Below are 23,062 nucleotides of genomic sequence, written 5' to 3'. Positions count from 1 at the left end.
TGTTCTATTCAAGGGGCTGTGATAGGGTAAGCCCTTTTGGAAAACAATATGGAACTTCTAGAAAAGTTAAGAGTTGAGATTCCATGTGACCCAACAATTTCACTCCTTGGCATGTACTCCTTGGCATGTACTCCGAGGGCCCCAAAACTAGTCAGAAAAGACACTTGTATTCCTATGTTCATTCAGAACACTAAAAATATTTCTTTGGCTTGGCAAGAGGCAGATAAAGAAATTGTTTTTGAAAATGCATAACTTGGATTTTCATAATGGGAAGTTTTGCAATGCCAATGAAGAATGCTGAATTCTAAATTGGGAGTATTTTAAAGTACTTTTATTAATGTTATAATGTAATCTCATAATTTATAATTACAAGAAAATTGAGGTCTATCAGACTTAACAGTGACATGGGCAGTTAAAAAATTAATACTGTAGATAGGAGTGATAATTCAGGGTCTGAATTATTTGAAGTATGGTACAATTTTTAATGTACATTAATTATATCAAAAAGTGAAATGGAGTAAAATATGATCAGAACAGAATTAGAAATAATCATATTTTATCATAAGGGACTTTAAGAACACCATAAACTTCTATGGTAAATTTTTGTTAGGCTGTTATTTTGAATCCAATGATCAAATTTTGAGATCATCTTCTGTACCAGTAAATATAATAGACTGTCCTTTGTTTTCATATACAATTGCTTTATTTTCATGTCCCTGCAACTGGGAAATTTCTTGTGCAAGATTAATTACCATGATGATATAATAAAACACTTCAGTTTATTAGTTTGACATTGTTTGTAAAATTTCTTTTCAATTTTTGGTAAAGGAGGATTCAATGTCAAGATGACTTGAAACTATATTTCTCTTCTTTCAGTATTTTGAGTAGATCCAATAACTGTGTCATAAACATTTATTGAACGGAGGCATGACAAGATCTTTTTTATTATTGGCTGTTAACATCCTTGTCATATTTAATGTTTCACCTGGGAGCTGGATTTTAGTCACAGTTCAGTCTTATGATTGTCTACCTTTCAACCTTGATGCAAAACTAATGACTTCTTATTATCTTAGTCATAAATGAATCTTCAAAAGACATAAGGGACTTTCTGTAATCTTGTTAAGGATTCCTAGCAAGAAAGGTATTAACTGTGAAGTTTGTTCTATTAAATTTAATGACTTAAAACATTATTTTAATCATGCATGCCATCTTTCCAAATTTTTCACTAATTCTCCTTTGACGCTTTTTGGGTACAATTAAAGTATGATAATTTTAATAATCGAATCATCTTTATTTGTAGACCAGGTTATGGGTATCAACAAAACACTGTGAAAAAGATGCTCAATGTTCTCATGTAATATTATTACATGAGTAGCGTGTAATAATAAGTCTTGTTCATTAAGTAATATTTTATAATGTAGGTATCTTCCATTCTTCATAATATTCATAAAAATTCTCCATAATCATTTTTGGTTTATTCCATGTTTAGCTAATAGAGTTCACAGTGCATGCAGATCAAGTCCATAGAAATGCTAAAATGACTAATGAGTGCAAAAATTCAGATTTTGTTTCAAAATCTTTATAAAATATATCAACAGAGGTTAAGAATATTTATATACTAAGTATCTTAAGATTTTAATAGAATGTTTGATTATTCTGACTTCTCTTCTAGTAAGTTGACAATTGTTCATTGTTGCCTGTGTCCAGGGTTGAAAAAATGTATTGTGGTTTACTTTAGCATCATCACAAGAGATAACTAGGTAAACATCAAGCAAAGTTGATAAAAATTACTTTAATAACCTCATTAGAGGGTTATTTAACTAGCTACTATAAGATTTTTTAATAAGTAAACTTTACCTATTAAGATGCTTAGTGGATCTCAAAGGAGTTTAAAAATAACTTGCATGAAAGGCACAAACAGTGGCAATTTGGGAATATAAATCACACTGCAAAAACAGATAGGTTTCGGAAATCTGAGAGTATTTTTATACTCCTCTGTTTTTCTTTGTTTAAATAACCTGCCATTTGTATCCAAGGGCATTTCTGTTCATCCTTGTGTGGGTGGCATAATTATATAGAATATTTCAAGTTAAAAAACTATATAAATAAATGATAGATTACAGTTGGAAATTGATGTTACCTATACTTAGGATCTGATGAATATACTTGTATTAAATGTCAAAAATAGGATATACTGCTCGATTTCTAAAAATAGGATCTAATAATGTGAAATAATTAAGCTTGTAATTAAGAATAGAGATACTCCTCATTCTTTGTCTTTTGAGTGAGTAGTTTGGATGAGACTTAAAAAGTCTTAAAAGATAAGTTTTGAAGGTTATGCCCTTTTTCAATAGGGTTATAAAATAAATAGGTACCGTCTCCAAAAAAGCCTTTAGAAATAATTTTTTTACTAGTCTTTAGTATATCTTTTTTATCCATTAAATTTCACATTCTCCATGCCTAACTTTGCATCTCTGTTGTTGAAAATATACTCCTATTACTGAGAAAATGTCTTATTTTTCATGCTTGCAAACCTAAGTGTTACATTTGTCAGTTTTGATGATATATGCATTAATATTTACTTATTAATATTTTATCATCCAATATTATGATAGATACTATATAAGACACAAAAATCACACTTCCTTAGCAGGGGAGATACCATGACCATGAAGGTGGTTTTCTCAGGGCAAGGCTTACCCATCATACTCAGGATGTGCTGATCCCTGAGATTTCCCCAAATTCCCAGAACTTGACTGCAGAATTTGTGGTAGTGGGGAACCAAGTTCACACTCTTTCCTGATGGGGGAAAATTATAGGATAGATTCAATGTTCCAAGAGTTCTTTGAAGAAAGGAATCCCATCTTGCAATTGTCTGGAATAATGTTGATTTAATAGACATTGATTTGACTTGACATGAAAATGAGATAAAGACTATATTGGTGCCAAGTTTGATGTCGAGTTTTATGATGAGACTTTCTGTATTAGAAATCATGATGATATTATATCTATTTTTGCGTACACTTATGCATTTTTGGATTTTGAATGACACCCAGAAGTGTTCAGAGCTTATTCCCTGCTCTATATTCAGGGATCACTCCTGGCAGACCACAGAGGACCATTTGCAGTGTTGGGGAAATGGTTGGTTACAGGCAGGACAAGGTCTTACCTCTTGTACAGGTACTATTTTCTGATTTTTAACTGAAAAAATGCAAACTATATTTTTGTTCATTTCAGGTCTATACCTGGTGATACTTGGAGCTTCCTCCAGTTAGTGACTGGAGGTGACTCCCAGTATGCTTGGGGAACCCCTCAGTGCCTGAGGACGGAATCTGAGCCTCCTGCAGACAAAGCAGGAGCTTAGTCAATTGAGCAATCTCTCTAGTCCCTAGATTATTGATAATATTTCACATTATGAAAAATAAATAAAGAGGGAGTGAGTTCATATCAAGAATGTAGTTATAATGCTGGTGCAATAGTATTGCAGGTAGGGCACTTGCCTTGCAAGTGGCCGAACAGGGCTGGCTCCCTGGCATCCCAGATGAGCTCCCCAGCCCTACAAGGAGTGATTTTTGAGCACAGAGCCAGGAGTAATTGTTGAGCAACTCTGGGTGTGACCCCAAAACAAAAAATTATAACTATAACAATTATAAAGCTAATATTTGGTATATTTTATTATATTTTTAATTGGTGGGTTAAAGCACAATAATCATTTGTAATACCTTTGTTTTTTCAATTATATGGATTTTAAAATTAGTATACTATACAATTTTTTAAAACAAAAAATAACATAGTATCCTAAGTCACTAACTCCTTAGAACAATTACTCGTCACTTGTTTCTGAGAATTATTTTCTGACAATTTTTCAGAAGTTATAGATATGCTGATAGATTAACAAATAGGCAATTTCAACCCACAGATTAAGTAAGTAATTTCAATCCACAGATTAAAACAGATGATAAGGAATCTGAGCATAGTTTTGCTTCATCATTTTCCCTATATGTACACAAGCTGATTCTAATATAATAAGACATCAGCAATTGTCCACCATTTTGGAATTTTGGGTCTTCTCTAGAATTATGGGTACGACATCAGCATGCATAATTGAATAGATTTTTAAAAAAATATTTATTTTGTTAATTTGTTTAATTTTTAATTGAATCACCATGAGATACACAGTTACAAAGTTGTACACTGGTCCTTTCACCAGTGTACATTTCCCACCACCATGAAATAGATTTTTTAAATTGCAAATTAAAAGAAGAGTTTAATGTAATGTATATACTACTGCTACTTGATTTTGCTGTAAGGAAAGAAAAGGGGGGAGAAACATAGTACAGATTGCAGAGTTGAGTGTTGGGCTAGAAAGAGCTTAAAAGATAGAACACACGACTTTTACTAGCTAATGTCATTTGCAGTTCTCTGACTTGGTGATATCTTCTCTCTGACCTTTGACTTTTTGTTTTTTGTTCTATTTCCTTTTAAGTTCATTGGGCAACAAATTTCTTAGCAACCTTTGAAACATTTTCATCTTTCTGAACATTTCCAGATTCTGCAGCTTGAAGTAGTTTGAATTTTGAGAGCAGCCCTTGGTGACTGGTATGTCAACAAGATCTGACAGTAGGTTAGTTATTAGATTTTCATAAACTATTCAGATATAGTCATTTTCTATCTTATGGGAATGACACTGTTATAGAATTTACTCCTATCTATTTATGCTAGTATTAATGAATTAGAGGTAATTGTGTCACTGTGAGATGATAATATCTTCCAGGTTTCTAATTTTTTACTTTGTGCCAGTAAGTGTAAATTATGTATTTATACATTTGCTTAGTCAATACTTATGAAAGTTCTAATATTTCCATCCAGTTTGTAAGTAATGAAACTGAGTCCAAAAGTTAAAATTCCTAATATAAGATCTTAAGTTACCAAGTGTGTTTTTCAGATCTGTGAGTTCTGTGTGATTTTCAGACCTGTGACTCTGTTTTTGTCTAAATTCCATGACACTAATTCTTTGCCTTAACCTCCTTTTTCCTTTTCTTTCTCCCTGAATAACAATTCCACCTATGTTAAAATTTCTCACTATATGGTCAACATCTTTTGCCCTTTATTTTATAATTCTTTTTGTTACCCTTATGATATATATTGCTTCATTTCTTCTAAACCAGTTTCTAGCTCATTACTTCTATTTTTTCAATTTGCTGTCATCTATGCCCAATATAATTTTTAATATTGCCTGTTATACATTTTATTTCTTTAAGTCTAACTTCTTTCTTTTCTGGTTTAGCTGTCATTTATTTATAGGTGTTTATTTCCTATGCACAATTTCATTCTTGTCATTTATTTAAACATAAGATGATTGTTTTATAATGCTTGATAACTTCAACAATTAAGGTTTGTATTACTACATTTTTAAAGCATATTTTAAAATTTGTTTTTCTTGTTCATGGTTCCTCAGGTACATGGTTATCTTGGTGGTTAATTTGCCTGAGGGAATATGTCTGGGAGGCTCTTCAAAGTGTTAAGGAGAAAATATGTCTCCTGGATGATTTGTATTTACTTCTTGCAGACACAGGTGGATGTTTTGAGATAGAAAACTTATTAAAGCAGGTCTAAGGCATGTGTTTCCCTGACTCTGGGTATTAAAATCACACATTCTTCTCTAATAGTCTTAGTGTATGAAGGAAAGGTTTTGCCAGTTTCGTTTTTCATGGTTTTACATGCTATTTTCAGAGGTAAAAGCCACCTCCTGCAATACGCTAGAGTCCTAGAGGTGGTGGGAGAGAGAGAGAGAGAGAGAGAGAGAGAGAGAGAGAGAGAGAGAGAGAGAGAGAGAGAGAGAGAGAGAGAGAGAGCAGTTGTGGTTCACTTTCCTTCTATGGTTTTGCTTTTGGGGGTTTCTCACTGGGGGAATATTTCCTCTCAATTTCTTCACCCAACGAGGCCATAAAACAATGCTTGTTTACTAACTGCATAGATTGATAGTCTCAGGACAAAAATGATTTTTAGTGCTGATGTATGAATTATTATTGTAGATTAGAATTTTTCTTTGAGAATGTGACCAGGTTGTATTTTACTATTTAGCTTTTCTAAGCTTTACTGTTTATGAAAAAATAAGTATTTATTACATTATCTGTTTTCACATTCCCTAACTCTTTACACCAGAAAAGAAACTTCTGCTTAATTCTAAGGCTGGGGTTGGGTTCACAACTGATCAATGCCTTAGCTATAATAAGCACCCTATTATTTCCGTTTTTATCCTATTATTTCCACTCTACCATGATCCTTATTGATCAAAATTCTTATATTCTTGTGTCATTTAAAAACGAAAATCCACAAGAATTTAGGATGAATAATACTTTCTCAAGATACTCAGTAAAAACTTACTGTTCAGACTATACATGTCAAACAGAAATAGGGTTTTACACTTGAAAATTTAAGGCTGAAATGTAGTCTAACCTTTCAGGACCTTGCATTTCTTTTAAATCATCAGATGCCAGAATTTTATTAGAGTTTGATGTGCAAGTGATGGTGTGCTTAATATGTTATATGAGTACGGTGTCCTCTAATGCTCCCTGGACCAACATAAAAACAAAAAGTTGCATCTCATTGGAGCCGTTGAAACACAAAAAAATTAATAAATAAGAATTATGGCACAATAAAATTCATCATTATGTGAGGAACTGAGATAGCACTAAATGTCTTTGGAAACTCATATTATTCTTTTGTTCTTGTTATTTCTATAACATTCAACCATTGTAATGAATTCATTAAATATTTCTAAGAGGTGTTTTGAATGCTAATCCTTCTGTTCTTCTCCAGGAGTAAATTCAAAATTTCTTTTTACACGGTGCACTACCTAGATCTAACATTGCCCCCAAATTTGCTGATGCTGTTTCGATACTGCTCACCATTTGACTCTGTAGCAGATACTGTCAGGCCTGTTCTCCAGCCATACCCATGCACAAAGCTTTTTTTTTCCAGCTGCTAGAATGTGTGTCTGAGGATGTTCTCTGGCCCTGTGAATGTGCTCTTCCTTGAATCCTGTTATTAGTGCCAAGGAATTTTTCCTTCCCAGAATCAGTGTTTAACTAGTGATTGTTAGAGCCTACCTAACCCTCTTCCCTGTTAACCTCTAGGAAATACATCTGAGGCTTGTGATCAACACTGTTTTTCAGGAACAGGAGTGATAGTACAGAGGGTAGAACATTTAACTTGCATGCAATCAATCTGAGTTCAATCACCGGCACCCCAAATGGTCCCTGGGGCCTGCCAGGAATGATCTCTGAGTAGGAGTAAGCACTACGGAGTGTGGCATAAAACTCCAAAATAAGTAAAGAAATAAAACATCGGTTTTCCAAATTCACCAGTGGGCTGAAGCCGCACTTACTTGTCCATGGTGGTCATTTGCTCGGTAATGAACTCTTTACTTTGTTGTCTTCCATTTTTCACTCCATTCTGAAAATTTCCTGGGATCACCTCCCTAAATACAACATGTGTCTAAATCTTTGTATAGAGTAAGCCTCCCTCAAACTACGTTAGTATTAAAAAGCACCGATTAAACAAGATATGCTAACTTTATCTCTATCTTTTCACAATCATTACTGTTCACAGATATTTAAATTTATTGATGTCTTTAAGAGAAATAAATGGAAAATAAGTTTGTTAAATGCTTGTCTAGTTTGTTTAAATTTATAGAGTAGTAGTAAAAAGATAATAGGTTAAAGATGTAATGCTATAAAATAGTTGCAAATATTTAAAAAATAAAGTTACAGGGGCCAGAGTGATAGTTTAGTGGGTAAGGTACTTGCTTTACACTCAACCAATCTGGTTCAAACCCCCAGCATCCCATGTGGTCTCCTCAGCACCTTGAGGAGTAATTCTTAAGTGCAGAGCCAGAAGTAACCCCTGAGCATCACGGGGTGTAGCCCCAAAGCCAAAAAAAAAGTTACAGAATACATTTTACATATTACATAACACATATTACATATGTGTTAACTCTCTTTAATGTCCATGATAGATTTGTAGATTAGAATTACTCTTGTCATTCTCAACTATGCACTGAGAATGGAAGGTTACATAGTTGTCAGAGGTTGGAACCTGTAAGGGGTAGAGATGTGTTTTTAACCATGATTTGGGCCTTCTATAAGAGTTGCAATTCTAAGCACCTTATTAAAGTTGGGCTTTATTTTCAGGCAGGGGCTGAAAGTAACCCTGACACACTTTGGAAGTTCTATAAATATTCTTTAAATCTAAGATCAAATACAAGTGAATCTGAAAACACATCACTGTTTTCAAAGGTAATCTGGAAGAGAAGTAAATCATATTATCTGTGACTCAGACCTTTCTCTTGTCTGTTTACCGAAGTATAAGGTGAAGGCAAACTGAAGTAGGTAGGAATCTCGGACTCCTCCTCTACTAGTCTTTTTCTTGAGACTAGTTCCCAGGAACTAATAGTTGCCCTCTGGTCAATGGCCTCAAGAATGCCACTCAGTAAATTCATCTTTGGGGACTTGTGATTGAGATCTTGTGTGGAAATAATTGATATTTAAACATCAGGATCACAGATTTTAAAAGGATGTTCTTGTTTCCCCCTAAGCTACCTATGAAACATACGGATATGCGATTCTCCTGTGTGCAAGTGTCATTTATGACAAATTTATCTTTTAAAACTTGGTTCATTCATTAAATGTAGCCAATATTCATTATTCATTGTAAGTCCTAATATTGAGAGATGCTTAGACAAAATAGAATTGAGGTTGTCACTTTCACTGATGTGTAAGACTACAAGAAATTAAAACTAATTTTTGTCTTAAAAAATTTCAGACAATGGTTAAAACTGTGCATATTTAAGAGTATAGGGTAACACCTCTTCAAATGTATGTTTACACACCAGGGTCACCATTAAGTACTAATTTCCCCCCAGCAAAAGACCACTGGAGCCCCTCTATCCTTTGATCTCACCATTTTCTCCCACTCTGTAATCCCAATTCTGCAGTCTGAGATTACTTATGGTTTGGTAAAGGGTACATTTTGGTTTGGTATAAATATTTATTTATTTTTATTTTTATAAAGTTTACGATTGTTACATTCAATATTCCAACACCAATTCCACCATGATAACACCTTCCTACCACCATTGTTTCCAATTTTCCCAAGCCCCACCCAAGTCTGCCTCAATAGCAGACCCTGATTTATTTTGTATTGCTTGTTATAATTAATTTCTAAAAATGCTCAAAAAATATTTCCTTAGAAGAAAGTGTGGGAAGAGTGTTGTATCTTACCTGAAGCTATTAAGCTTCTTGTAAAAGAGATTACTAACATGTTGTAACAGGTGAAGACTAGTGTGTTAATATTTTCTTAAACAAGATTGGTTGACTTTTACTTTACAACCCATTCATTGTGGTGTGTACTCCTGGTATATCATTGGTATAGAGTATGAGATGTCATGGCCGTGAGCTCCAGGAATTCTAAAATTTTGATGGGCTGATGTAGCTTGAGTAAATTTTTAATTGTATGGTGATTTTGGGGTCTGGAGACATCTCTGAAGCTTGCTATCTCTTTCGAGGTTTTTTACGATTTTCTGGATCGTGTCTGGTTAATGAGCTTATATGGTGCCAGAGGCAGTTCATGGGCATGAGTGCCAGGCTTTCCCAGAACAGAGGGATAGGGGGAAGTTTCCCATTTCTGACTCTGTGAGAGCATAGAGATTCCAGTCACAAAACCCACATACCTGAGTTTTTCAACAGATTCATTCCCGGGAGAGACTTGCCCAAGATGTGAGCATGACAAAGATTGGGTTTTGGAGGTTTTCAGCTGAGTGGGTTCTGTTTGGTTGGGTGGAGAGTTCATTAGCCCCCCACCCTGGGCTGCCCCAGATATGAGACTCAGCCTGGCGTGAGGTCCAGAGGCATTTCTGCAGTTTGCTGATCTCTTTCAAGATTTATTTATGAGTCTGGTATAAATATTTAAATGGAAGTTAGAATTGATGAGTTTTCAGTTGGGATAAAAAAAAACCTTCTAATGCAAGTTAGAATTCACAAGTTTTTGCTTGTAAGCATTGCAAAGGAAGAATAGGTTATATTGATCTGTCTTGAGGGTGATGATGAGAACATAGAATTTTTTTTCCTGTTGAAAGAGCTGACAAATTACTGTGACTTACTTGCTCTTTGACAGAATGACTCTTGGTGTTGGGTTGTGTGAGTTGACTGAGGAAGCAAGAACATAGTCGGAAGGTCACTTGGAAGATTATAGTAGTTTTCATGAAAGAGAAGGTGGTAGTAATAATAGGCAGGCTGATAGCAAGATAATTTGTATTGCTATTTTATGGATAGATTTAACAGGACTTGCTCATCCCAGTGTTTATGCCTAAACTCACAGGGAATGTGGAGTAGTGAATGATCAGAGACAAAAGTTCCACAAATGAGTAGATTTAAGAAGAGTAATACATTAAGAGCAGAGTTTGCCATTGGACCATGTTAAATTTGAGATACTTTCTTATGAGTACTGAGAAATTCTAGAAAATTGTTTTTAATCTCACCTACAAAGAGGCTATTGGATAATTTATGAACCAGGTGACTTTTGGAGTGGGGGTAGGGTTGAAGCTACATTTTCCACTTACTTTGTATTATAGATTTTAAATAGTAAGTCTGGTGCTGGAGAGATAGTCCAGTGGATGGTATTTGCTTTGCATGCATCTGACCAGGGTTCAATCCCCAGCTCCACATATGGTCTTCCAAACCAAGCAGGAGTGATCTCTGAGCACAGAGCAAAGAGTAACCCTGAATACAGCAAGGTGTGACCAAAACTGCCTATTCACCCGTTCCCCAAAGTCCTGAAAGTCCAATAGGTGTTTCTGAATTGTTATTAGTTGTAGGGTGAAGATGAGTACTGTGGAAATCCCTTGAGTCTCTCTATGAGATAATCCAATTCATTTTCCCATAGCAAATTCTTTAACACCAATAGCAACAATGGCAAATCATCCTTATTTGAATCCTCCTGGCTGGCATTTATTCTACATCCATCACTTGATCTAAAATCAATGCTCATGTCTCTAGTCACCTGCTTAGAGATGCTATTCATTAATTTTTAACAGGTGAAATCTAAGTTGTTCTCATTACAAATGGATGAGTGTAGGTTTACATTGCTGTTCAATTTTTTCCCCCCTTTCACAGAGAGCCAACCTGGCAGGTTTAAAAAGAAAATGGGCCAAATGAACCTTAAGCTTCTCATTTCTGGCATGCTTAAAACCCAGCATGTAAATGTGGCCCCGAGAGAAGCAAAGACACGCTTACAAACAGATGTTTTCACAGGTAAACTATTGATTTTTAACCTTGAGGAGATAATAAGGCAATGTCAGTTTCTCTTTATCAGCAGGAGCAGGAAGTCATCTATCACCCCCCAGGGGCTTATGATGCTTAGAAATGAATGGTGGTGGCAATGTCAGTATGACACTTTTGATACTGGAAACCCTTAGATCTACTCTTTGAGGCTGGGATCTTATACTGAGAGACGCCGCTGGAAGCAGTGTATTTATAGCGCTCTCCTATAGTTGTGGATGCTAATAGATCTTTCTGCATATCTTCAAACCATTTCCCAAGCTGATATCAGTCAGAGCAGCAACTCTGGCTTTCAAATCAGCCAGGCTCTTTCCGACTTTCTCAAAACTACTTACTATGCTACACATTTCAAAGCATGTTTAAAATGTTTTGCAAAGTATTTGGTTTAGAAATTATCAGGATGTGCTAATGAACAACACAAGCAATAATGATATAAACAAAAGTACCTGGAATAAGAAAAAGGAGCCAAGTGCAGAGGAAAGACACCATTCAGGGTGTGTATTCCTCTGGGCTGTAAACATAGTGCATATTTGTATCGCTACAAATAGTTGACATACACTCTTTTTCATCTCCTTCATTTAAAAATATATTATTTGAGTTTTTTCAATGAGTAAATATTCTTTTATAAGTTGATTTTTCGGTAATTTTATATGAGTTGAATGTATAATGATGACTTAATTTGTCAATCAATCTGCTCTTGGGTAATTTAGATTTATTATAACTTTTAATTGATAATATAGAGCTCTCTATATCTGTATTTATTCTATATAATATTTAAATATGTAGCAATGTAGCACTGTCCTCCCATTCTTCATTGATTTGCTCGAGTGGGCCCAGTAACATCTCCATTGTGAGACTTCTTCTTACTGTGTTTGGCATATCAAATACGTCACGGGTAGCTTGTCATGTGGGTGAGATACTCTTGGTACCTAGCTGGGCTCTTCGAGAGGGGTGGAGGAATCGAACCCAGGTCAGCAGCGTGCAAGGTGAATGCCCTACCTGCTGTGTTACAGTTAACTGGGTCATAATGCTTTCTTTAAAGAGACAGAAACAATTTTAGGCTTTGGGCTGGGAGATAATTCAAAAGGTTAAGCATGCTATTGCATGTAGGAATCCTGGGTTCAATCCCTGGCACTGCAGTGTCCTCTGCACACTTTCAGATAGGACGTCTGAGTTGGAGTAGCCACCAAGCCCCTTGCCCTCAAATATTTCAGGCTTTGCAGAAGACATGCAGATTTGCAACATGGGCTTCTCTGTGTAAAACACAATGGGAGTTTTTGAGTGAGAATGAGTGTGCATCTCTGTGTGTGTGTGTGTGTGTGTGTGTGTATGTGTGTGTATGAATACAAGAGTGGGGGATGCATGCAATCCATGAGTCGGGCGACCGAGAACCACCTCCCCAAGCCTCCACAGCAGAGAAGCAAAGAGACAGGAACCTCAGACTGATAATGAAAATGGCTATTTAATGCAGAGATACTAGTATTTTTATAGAACATATGAGGGGGTTAAAGGAATAGGACTGCACTTAGGTGGGATTGATCAATTACAGAGGTAGAACAGTTCAGCAAAGGCAATTCTCCTGAGGGAGAACTCAAGAAGATACTCTTTCTCCCAGGGACATCTATATTACTTTTCTGTATCCCTTTAGTTGTACATATTAAGCAATTAAGTTTTCTTCTTATTAATACTTGCGGTTATTTGGATAAACACAGTAAGAGATATAGATTCAAAATTGAGTTCTCTGGGCTCTGAGGGCAAGCAAGTCTTTTACTGTAAATCCTAAACTAAGCCTCAGGCTGGCTCAGCTTGTCCTTCCCCATGGGGGTCCTGTCTCTTAAGTCATAACAGCTTGCATCAAGACCATGCTTTTATGCTTTCTAGACTGTCCCATTTCTATGCCAGGGCAGCTTCGTCACTTACCCCAGGTGCATCCTACTCTCATGGCAGGACATCCCTTTGTGTAGTGTTCAGAACCATGGTAACAGAAGCCTGAGTCAAGTAATTATGACAGATGCCCAGGATTAGATATATTTCAGAATCAATCAACTCCAGATATTAGGAGCACAAAATTTTTCATTTTTTGTTTAGGAGCACAGAATTAAGGTCTTTCTGTGTTTGATCAAAGAACATTGCTCTATAGTAAAATATGAAAAGGCTATAGGGGAAATAGAAAAGCAGGTAATTCACTGCAAACACAGTCCAGAATCATCAGAAGTTTTGATTTATATGTAATCAAGACTGACAGGGAATGTAAAAATGAGAGGTAAAACACGAAGGAAAGGTTAAAGATAAACTCAGGGGATTAGAGGTGCTCTTAAGAGCACTGTAAGCTTCTCTAGGGGGAGGAAAAGGGACAATTCACTGATGAAGCCTGAATCACTTAGGGTTAATATCCAACATGTGTGTATGTCCGTTTTCATTTTAGGCTGTTTTAAGTATATGGAAATGATTGTCAGTTCTCAAAACATACTACTGAAAGCCTCACATTAGAACTGGCTCATAGACCAAAAATTGTAAGCTTGTTTTTTTTCCAACTCTTGCTGTATAATATTCAGTAATATAGGCATGTCACACTTTGCTTATTCAGTTGACTTTGGGTAAACATTTACTTTAAAAATTATTTTTATTAAGTTACCATGAATTATGAAGTTATTAAAATCAGGTTTCTGAAATACAATGTTTCAACATGTCTCTTCACCAGTGTCCACTTCCCTCTACCTGTGACCCCTGTTTTCCTCCCACACACCCATCTGCCTTTATAAGAATACTTATTTTTATAACATTTGACACCATGGTTACATTACTATTGGCAATAGAGTTTTATGTATAACACTCTACTACCTTTAAGTCTCTTCTCTTTCTCAGTTGAGCACTTCCCTCCGCCATTGTTGTAGTGCTCTACAATTTCCTGTCTAATCCCTCCACCCCACAAAGTGGTATGATTCCTACTGAAGACCAGTTCTCATATTCTTTGTTCCTGTTGGCTTTGAGTATTTCTTATTTCACATTATGTTTCTTGATCTCTAACTTCACTTAGCACGATAATCTCCATATTCACCAATGTAGTTGCATGATTTCATCTTTTCTTATGGCTTAGTTATATTCTGTTGTATGTATGATCCATAGTTTCTTTATCCAGTCATCTGTTCTTGGACATTTGAGTTGTTTCTAGATTTTGGCTATTGTGGATAGTGCTGCATAGAACATAGGGGTGCAGCATTTGCTTTTGGTTTATTTTTACTAAGAATAGTACAAGTACAAGGGAGATATCTCAAAGAGATGGAAGTTTGCCTCAACAGGTCCTGAGTGTCATCCTCAGCACTTCTGGTTTCCTGAGTGGCTCCAGGTTGGCCCTGACAAATTCCTAGCACCACTGACCATAGAAGCACAGCACAGACAGAATAGAAACCAAAATGTCAGGCTTGCACAGCTGGACTTAATATCACTGGGAATGGCCCCTAATGTATTCCCCAGAACATGACTCATCATGCATCTGTTAAAAAAATAGCACGGGGGCTTGAGCGATAGTACAACAGAAAGGGCATTTGCCCAGCACACTTCCAATCCAGGTTATATAATATGGACATACCATATGGGTCCTTGAGCACACCAGGAGTAATTCCTGACTGCAGAGCCAGGAGTAGTAGCCCCTGAACATTGTCGGGTGTGCCCCCCAAAACCCCCACATATGTAAATATTCATGTTGAGGACTTCAGTGAGCATGAATATCTATTTCTAGGGGAAAGTACATCAGAGTAAAATTTCTAGTCAGGAGGTGTACGCAGGATTCATGCCAGGAGGCTCTGTCAAATATTTATTAAAGTGGTCGGTGGATATCTCTAGCCCTATTTTAACCAGCCCAATCTGTGCAGAACGATATAACATGGACTTCCCCATTTATTTCATAATGACACAGAGGTTGACACATTTTCCTACGTCAACTGACCATTTTGATTTCTTTGTTTTTAAGCACTGTGGTTGGCAAATACTTTTGGCTTATAAATTTTTTGTTGTTAATTTATAGAACTCATGGCTGCTTCTCCCAGAAGGCAGCATAAAATGAAGCTATCATAACCATGCCACTGGACTTCACGCCAGGTTGTTGTCACTCAGGGTGCCCCAGAGGGGTGCGGGTGAGAACCCCACCCCCCGTCCCAAGGGACCCAGCCCCAGCAGCCGACCTCCATTACCCAACTGCTGCCATGCTCCAGGTTGCTTTCTGGACCTTGCGGCCACGCAACACATCATAAAACACTTCCGATCCATTTTCCATAATTACCACACCATGTTTGATGGGATTCAGACAGTAGACACCTATATATATATATATATATATATATATATATATATATATATATCATATATCTCAGAGAGTCTGGCAAACTACCAAGAGTATCCTGCCTGCACAGGCAGAGCCTGGCAAGCTCCCCGTGGCTTATTCGATATGCCCAAACTAGTAACTATAACAGGTCTCATTCCCCTAACCCCGAAAGAGCCTCCAATCATTGGGAAAGATGAGTAAGGAGAGGCTGCGAAAATCTCAGGGTTAGGACGAATAGAGACATTACTGGTGCCCACTAGAGTAAATCGACAAACAACGGGATGACAGTGATACAGTGATACAGTGAATTTATAGGATCTACAGATACCAGATACATTGTAGGCTTAGTGGTGAACACATAGCAACTATTTTCTCCTTTCTGTGACTTAACTTTTATCTAAATGGTGTCTTTGGATGAACAAAGTTGTTTCTTTTTAAATTCCATGGAATGGTTTTGTATTTTAGGGTTTTTTTTGTGAATTAAAACATTTTTATGAAAGCACCATTATTTACAAAGTTATTCATAGTTGAGTTTTAGACATATAATATTATAGCACTGATCCCACTTCTAGTGTCAATTTCTCTCCATCAGTATTCCCAGGTTTCCTCCCGTACCCTTGCCCTCACTCCCATCGCCCCCATACACATCCAGCCTGTCTTCTTGACAGGCACCTTTCTAAGTGTGGTAAAGTCTGGGACTATTGATATCAATGCTGTTGATTTGGCCCTATCATTTCCTAACATCACCTAAACAAAGTTTCTTAAAGTTTAATATAAGCTTTTTTATTACCAATTTTATTTGCAGTTGGCACTTTCTGTAAGTTGCTTTATAAATTTTTCACTCTTTTAATATTTTGAAGATATTTGCCATTCCCCCTTCCCCATAAAATAGTTTTACTTTAAAATTTTTTAGTTGTATATGACTTTTCTGAAAAAAAATTTTTTAGATGTGTAATAGTATAAGGTAATACTGAGTGTTTTTGTTCCCTTCCTGGGTAGCAAATTTTCCAACACTAAAGAAAGACTACATTTCTTCCTGCTTTAGTGTCACCTTGGTTACAATATAATGGACCGTATATACCTGAGGTACAGCTGGAATATACACTCACTTGGTTTGGTTATATGGCATAACTTTAGGGATATTAAAATGAAACTTCAAAACCCATTGAAAAGCGCGTATATGCCGTTTTATACTGTTCGACTTGAAAACATAGGGTGAATAGATTTTGTCACCTAAAGCCTGTCATTGCAGAAGTGTCAACATACAGAAGAGGACTTTGTGAATACAATAAAATTTAAAGAATCTAAAAGCTTTGTTTGTATTCTTCCCATTTTTAAATTGAAGTGTGATTGACATGTTATTCTAGTTTCAGATATAATGACTCAATATTTGTATACATTGATGATCACCTCAATCAGCATTGTCAAGATTCATCACCTAACTTAGTTACCCTTTTTTATCATGAGAATTTTCAAGATTTATTAATTTAGAGACTTTTAATATATAACTAGTCTTATTAGCTAGCATCACCATGTTTTAGATTAAACACTCAAACCTTTTTTTTTATTATTAGTGGAACACCATGAGGTACTGTTGTAGATTTACAATTTTTTGTGCTTGGGTTTCGATTATACAATGATCAAATACCCATCCCTCCACCAGTGCCCATTTTCCACCACCATGGATAATATCACTCCCACCCCCATCCCGCCATACACCCCCGCCTCTGTGGCAGGGCAATACCTTGTGTTCTCTCTCTCCTTTTGGGTGTTGTGGTCTGCAAAAGAGGCATTGAGTGGCAAACATGTTCAGTCCATAGTCTACTTTCGACATGCATCTCCCCTCCTGGGAGGATTCTCCAAACACCCTTTATTTGGTGCTCCCTTCTCTATCTGAGTTGCCCTTTCCCCTAGAATGCCCGGCTGGCCTCTAAACTATGGAGTAATCCTCCTGGTGCTGATCTCAGCTATTCTTCGGTATTAATTTCATATTTTGTTACTTTATATCCCCCAGATGAATGCAATCTTTCTATGTCTATCCCTCTCTTTCTGACTCATTTCGCTTAGCATGATACTTTCCATGTTGTACCACTTGGATGTAAATTTCATGACTTCATCTTTTCTAACAGCTACATAGTACTCCATTGTGTAGATGTACCAAAGTTTCTTTAACCAGTCATCTGTTCTTCGGCATTCAGGTTTCTTCCAGTTTCTGGCTATTGTAAAGAGTGCTGCAATGAACAAACAAGTGCAGATGTCACTTCGACTATACATTTTTGCCTCTCTGGGATATATTCCCAGGAGTGCTATTGCTGGGTCAAATGGGAGCTCAATTTCTATTTTTTTGAGAATCGTCCATACTGTTTTCCAGAAAGGCTGAACCAGTCGACATTCCCACCAACAGTGAAGGAGTGTCCCTTTCTCGCCACATCCACGCCAGTATTGATTGCTTTTGTTCTTTTGAATGTGGGCCAGTCTCTGAGGTGTGAGATGGTATCTCATTGTGGTTCTGATCTGCATCTCCCTGATGATTAATGATGTAGAGCATTTTCTCATGTGCTTTTTTGCCATTCGGATTTCTTCTTTGAGAAAGCTTCTGTTCATTTCATTGCCCCAGTTTTGGATGGGGTTGGATGTTTTCTTCTTGTGGAGTTTAACCAGTATTTTGTATATCCTGGATATCAACCCCTTGTCAGATGTGTATTCGGCAAATATCCTTTCCCATTCTGTAGACTGTCTTTGTATTTTGGTCACTGTTTCTTTGGAGGTGCAGAAGCTTCTTAGTTTAAGATAGTCCCATTTATCTATCTCTGTTTTCACTTGCTCGGCCAGTGGCGTGGCATCTTTGAAGATACCATTAGCTTAAATGTCATGGAGAGTTTTGCCAACTTTGTCTTCAATGTACCTTATGGTTTCTGGTCTGATGTTGAGGTCTTTAATCCATTTCGATCTTACTTTTGTACATGGTGTTAGGCAGAGTTCTGAGTCCATTTTTTGCATGTAGCCATCCAGTGATGCCAGCACAATTTGTTAAAGAGGCTTTCCTTACTCCACTTCACATAACTTGCACCTTTATCAAAGATTAGATGATCATATGATTGAGGGGAGATGTCAGTGTATTCAACCCTTTTCCATTGGTCTGCAGTTCTGCCTTTGTTCCAGTATCATGCTGTTTTAATTATTACTGCTTTGTAGTAGAGTTTGAACTTCGGGAGGTTGATTCCTCCCATTTTCTTTTTCCCAAGAATTGCTTTAGCTATTCGTGGGGGCTTATTGTTCCATATAAATTTCAGGAGTGTTTGCTCCATTTCTTTGAAGAATGTCAGGGGTATGCTTATAGGGATTGCATTGAAATTTATACAATGCTTTCGGTAGTGTTGCCATTTTGACAATGTTAAGTCTCCCGACCCAGGAGCAGGGGATATCTTTCCATTTCCTCGTGTCCTCTTTTATTTCCTGAAGTAGCATTTTGTAGTTTTCTTTGTACAGGTCCTTTACTTCCTTAGTTAAGCTGATTCCTAGGTACTTGATTTTCTGGGGCACAATTGTGAACGGGATTGTTTTTTTCATGTCGCTTTCTTCTCTCTCACGGTTTGCATATAGGAAAGCCATGGACTTTTGCGTATTGATTTTATAGCCTGCAACTTTACTATACAAGTCTATTGTTTCTAGGAGTTTTTTGGTGGTGGTTAGAGGGTTCTCTAAGTATAGTATCATATCATCTGCGAATAGTGAGAACTTGATTTCTTCCTTTCCTACCTGAATGCCCTTGATATCTTTTTCTTGCCTAATCGCTATTGCAAGTACTTCCAGTACTATATTGAACATCAGTGGAGAGAGTGGGCATCCTTGTCTCGTCCCTGATCTTAGAGGGAAGGCTCTCATTTTTTCTCCATTGAGGATGATGCTTGCTGTAGGTTTGTGGTAGATGGCTTTAACTATGTTGAGGAAAGTCCCCTCTATACCCATTTTGGCTAGGGTTTTCATCATAAAGGGTGCTGGATCTTGTCAAATGCTTTCTCTGCATCTGTTGATATGATCATATGCTTTCTATCTTTTCTTTTGTTGATATGATGGATTATGTTGATTGATTTCCAAACATTAAACCATCCTTGCATCCCTGGGATGAATCCTACTTGGTCATGGTGTATGATCTTTTTGATGAGTAGTTGGATTCTATTTGCTAGTAGTTTGTTGAGGATCTTTGCATCTGTGTTCATCAGGGATATCGGCCTGTAATTCTCTTTCTTTGTGGTATCTCTGTCTGCTTTTGGTATCAGTGTGATATTTGCTTCATAGCAACTGTTCAGAAGTGTTTTTGATATTTCAATTTCGTGGAAAAGTTTAAATAGGATTGGGAGTAAGTCTTCCTTAAAGATTTGGAAGAATTCAGTAGTGAATCCATCCGGGCCAGGACTTTTGTGCTTGGGGAGACTTTTTATTACCAGTTCAATTTCCTTGATGGTGATAGGTCTGTTCAGGTATTCCAGGTCTTCTTGGTTCAGCTTTGGGAGTCTGTAGGAGTCTAGGAATTTATCCATTTCCTCGAGGTTTTGATGTTTTGTGGCATAAAGCTTCTCAAAGAACTACCTGAGGATCCTTTGAATTTCCATAGTTTCTGTTGTAATGACCCCGTCTTCATTTCTGATTCAGTTTCTTTGGGTTTTCTCTCTCCCTTTCTTTGTGAGTTTTGCTAGAGGCTTATCGATCTTGTTAATTTTCTCGAATAACGAGCTCTTGGTTTCATTGATCTTTTGGATTGTTTTTTGGGTTTCCATCTCGTTAATCTCTGCTCTGAGTTTTATTATTTCCTTTCTCCTGTTCGGGTTGTGATCCTTTTGTTGGTCCTTCTCCAAGCTCTTAAACTGTGAGGTTAGGTTATTTATGTGTGCTCGCTCCTCCTTCCTGAGGAATGCTTGTAGAGCTATAAACTTTCCTCTTAACACAGCTTTTGCTGTGTCCCATAAGTTTTGGTAACTCGTCCTCATTTTCATTCTTTTCTAGGAATCTTTTGATTTCCTCTTTGATTTCCTTTCTAAGCCACTCATTGTTCAATAGTGCACTGTTTAATTTGCAGGTGTTTGATTTAGTTTTCTGTTTTTGTGTGTGATTTACTTCAAATTTCAGCGCATTATGGTCTGAGAAGACTGCTGATACAATCTCTATATTCTTAATTTTATGGAGGCATGTTTTGTGGCTCAGCATGTGGTCTTTCTTTGAGAATGTTCCATGGATGCTTGAGAAGAATGTGTATTCAGCTTTTTGAGGATGAAGTGTCCTGTATATATCTACTAAGTCCCTTTCTTCCATTGTTTCCCTCAGATGACGTATGTCCTTGCTAAAATTAAATCTGATTGATCTATCAAGAGGTGACAAAGTGGTGTTGAAGTCTCCCGCTAGTATTGTGTTGCTATTGATGTCTTTTTCCAAATCTATGAGTAGTTGTTTTAAGTACTTTGCTGGTCTCTCATTAGGTGCATATACATTTATTATTGTAAGTTCTTCCTGTTGTACAGATCCTTTGATCAATAAGAAATGGCCTTCACTGTCTCTTATGACATTCTTCACTCTGAAATCGATGTGGTCTGATATTAGGATGGCTACCCCAGCTTTTTTATGGGAGCTGTTTGCCTGTAGGATTGTTTTCCAGCCTTTGACTCTGAGTCTGTGTTTGCTTTGACTATTGAGATGTGTTTCTTGCAGGCAGCAGAATGTTGGGTTCAATTTTCTAATCCATCCTGCCACTCTATGTCTTTTAATTGGTGCGTTTAGCCTGTTGACATTAAGAGAGATTATTGTTATGGGATTTTGTCCCATTGTTCTGTTGAAATTTGGTATATTTGAGGGGCCTGTCTTGCCTTAAAGTAGCCCATTTAGTTGTTTTTGTAACCATGGTTTTGAGTCTATGAAGTTCCTGAGCTGTTGTTTGTGAAACTGTGTATTGTTCCTTCTATTATGAATGAGAGTCTCGCTGGGTAAAGTATTTTTGGAGAGGCATTTATTTCACTGAGTTTTTTCACTATGTCCCACCACTGTTTGCGGGCCATGAGGGTTTCATCAGAAAAATCAGCTGTGAATTTTAAGGATGCTCCTTTGTAAGAGATTTCTTTCTTTGATCTTGCTGCTTTCAGAATTTTGTCTCTGTTTAAGGTTTTGGTCATTTTGATCAGGATGTGTTTGGGGTATTTTTATTCAGATTTCTTCTAGCTGGTACCCTTTGGGCCTCCTGAATGTGGTAACAAGTTTTCTTCAGCTCTGGAAACGTTGTAGCAATGATGTCTTTGACAGTTTCTTCTTCATCAAGGTTTTCTTCCTGTCCCTCTGAGACAATAATTCTTATGTTATCCCTCTTGGCTTCATCACGATCTTCTCTTGCAACCTGTTCCCGAATTGTGAGTCTCTTTTCCATTTTCTGCTCTTTTCTGGAGAGTCTCTGAACTTCATCTTCGAGCTCACTGATTCTGTTCTCAGCAGCTGTTACTCTGCTGCTGAGGCCTTCCACTGAGTTTTTCAATTCGCCTACGAGATTTTTCAGGTCTGACATTTCTGATTGCATTTTCTTCATTTCTGCCTTCAAATCCTCTTGTCTTCTATTGGCATTGCTTTCCATTGTTTCTTTTAGTTCCCTAAGCATCCTAAGTAGCTCCCTTCTGAATTCCTTGTCAGAGAGGTTGTCTAACACTACAGTGCTGTTGGTGTCATCTGGGCTAGACTCTTCAATAAGAAAGTTTGGTGGGCTTTTGTGTTACTTTACCATTGTGACAAGTGTGGTTTAGTCCTTCACGTTCACTGCTACTCTTCTGCTTGATATGCAGTGTGAGTTAAGATAGGCTTATGAGTTATTGGCTACTGTGTTTCTAGTGGCTGAGCTAAACTAGAGAAGTTTCCATTTAAGAAGGTAGCTTATGGTTCCTATGGCATATGTAGTGGGAGAATATTTCGCGGCCATGTTAGTGGCTGCGGCTCCGGAAAGAGTCCCTGGCACTGGGTGAGGAGTTTGGAACATCTCCTGGTTGGAATGAGGAGACGTTCAGCTTTGTTGCCCAGAGCTGGGCCTCCGTTCCCGTCCCTCGCAGATCAGGGGAGAAAACTGGCTTTCTAGGAGATGGAGCTAGCTGCCCAGAGAGAGTCCCAGACCCTGGGGAAGGGCTGTACCTGGTTGGAATAGGAGCCGTTCAGCTTTGTTGCCCAGAGCTGGGCCTCCATTCCCGTCCGCGCAGATCAGGGGAGAAAACCGGCTTTCTCGAGATGGAGCTAGCTGCGCATGCCCAGAGAGAATCCCAGGCCCCGGGTGCGGGCTGTACCTGGTTGTTATAGGAGCCGTTCAGCTTTGTTGCCCAGAGCTGGGCCTCCATTCCTGTCCCGTGCAGATCAGGGGAGAAAACCGGCTTTTTAGGAGATG

General features: G+C 37.4%; 1 non-coding gene across 1 annotated transcript; it reads left to right on the top strand.

Moving 5' to 3' along the window:
* The first annotated feature begins 2,638 nt into the window (after positions 1-2,638).
* Positions 2,639-2,802, top strand: LOC130020186 (U1 spliceosomal RNA). Its single transcript, XR_008791961.1, has one exon. It is a non-coding gene; the product is annotated as a U1 spliceosomal RNA (small nuclear RNA).
* The last annotated feature ends 20,260 nt before the right edge of the window (positions 2,803-23,062 follow it).

This window comes from Sorex fumeus, unplaced genomic scaffold, assembly GCF_029834395.1.
Source record: "Sorex fumeus unplaced genomic scaffold, SorFum_2.1 ptg000010l, whole genome shotgun sequence".
Lineage (NCBI taxonomy): Eukaryota > Metazoa > Chordata > Mammalia > Eulipotyphla > Soricidae > Sorex > Sorex fumeus.
This window is presented reverse-complemented; position numbering and strand designations above follow the sequence as displayed.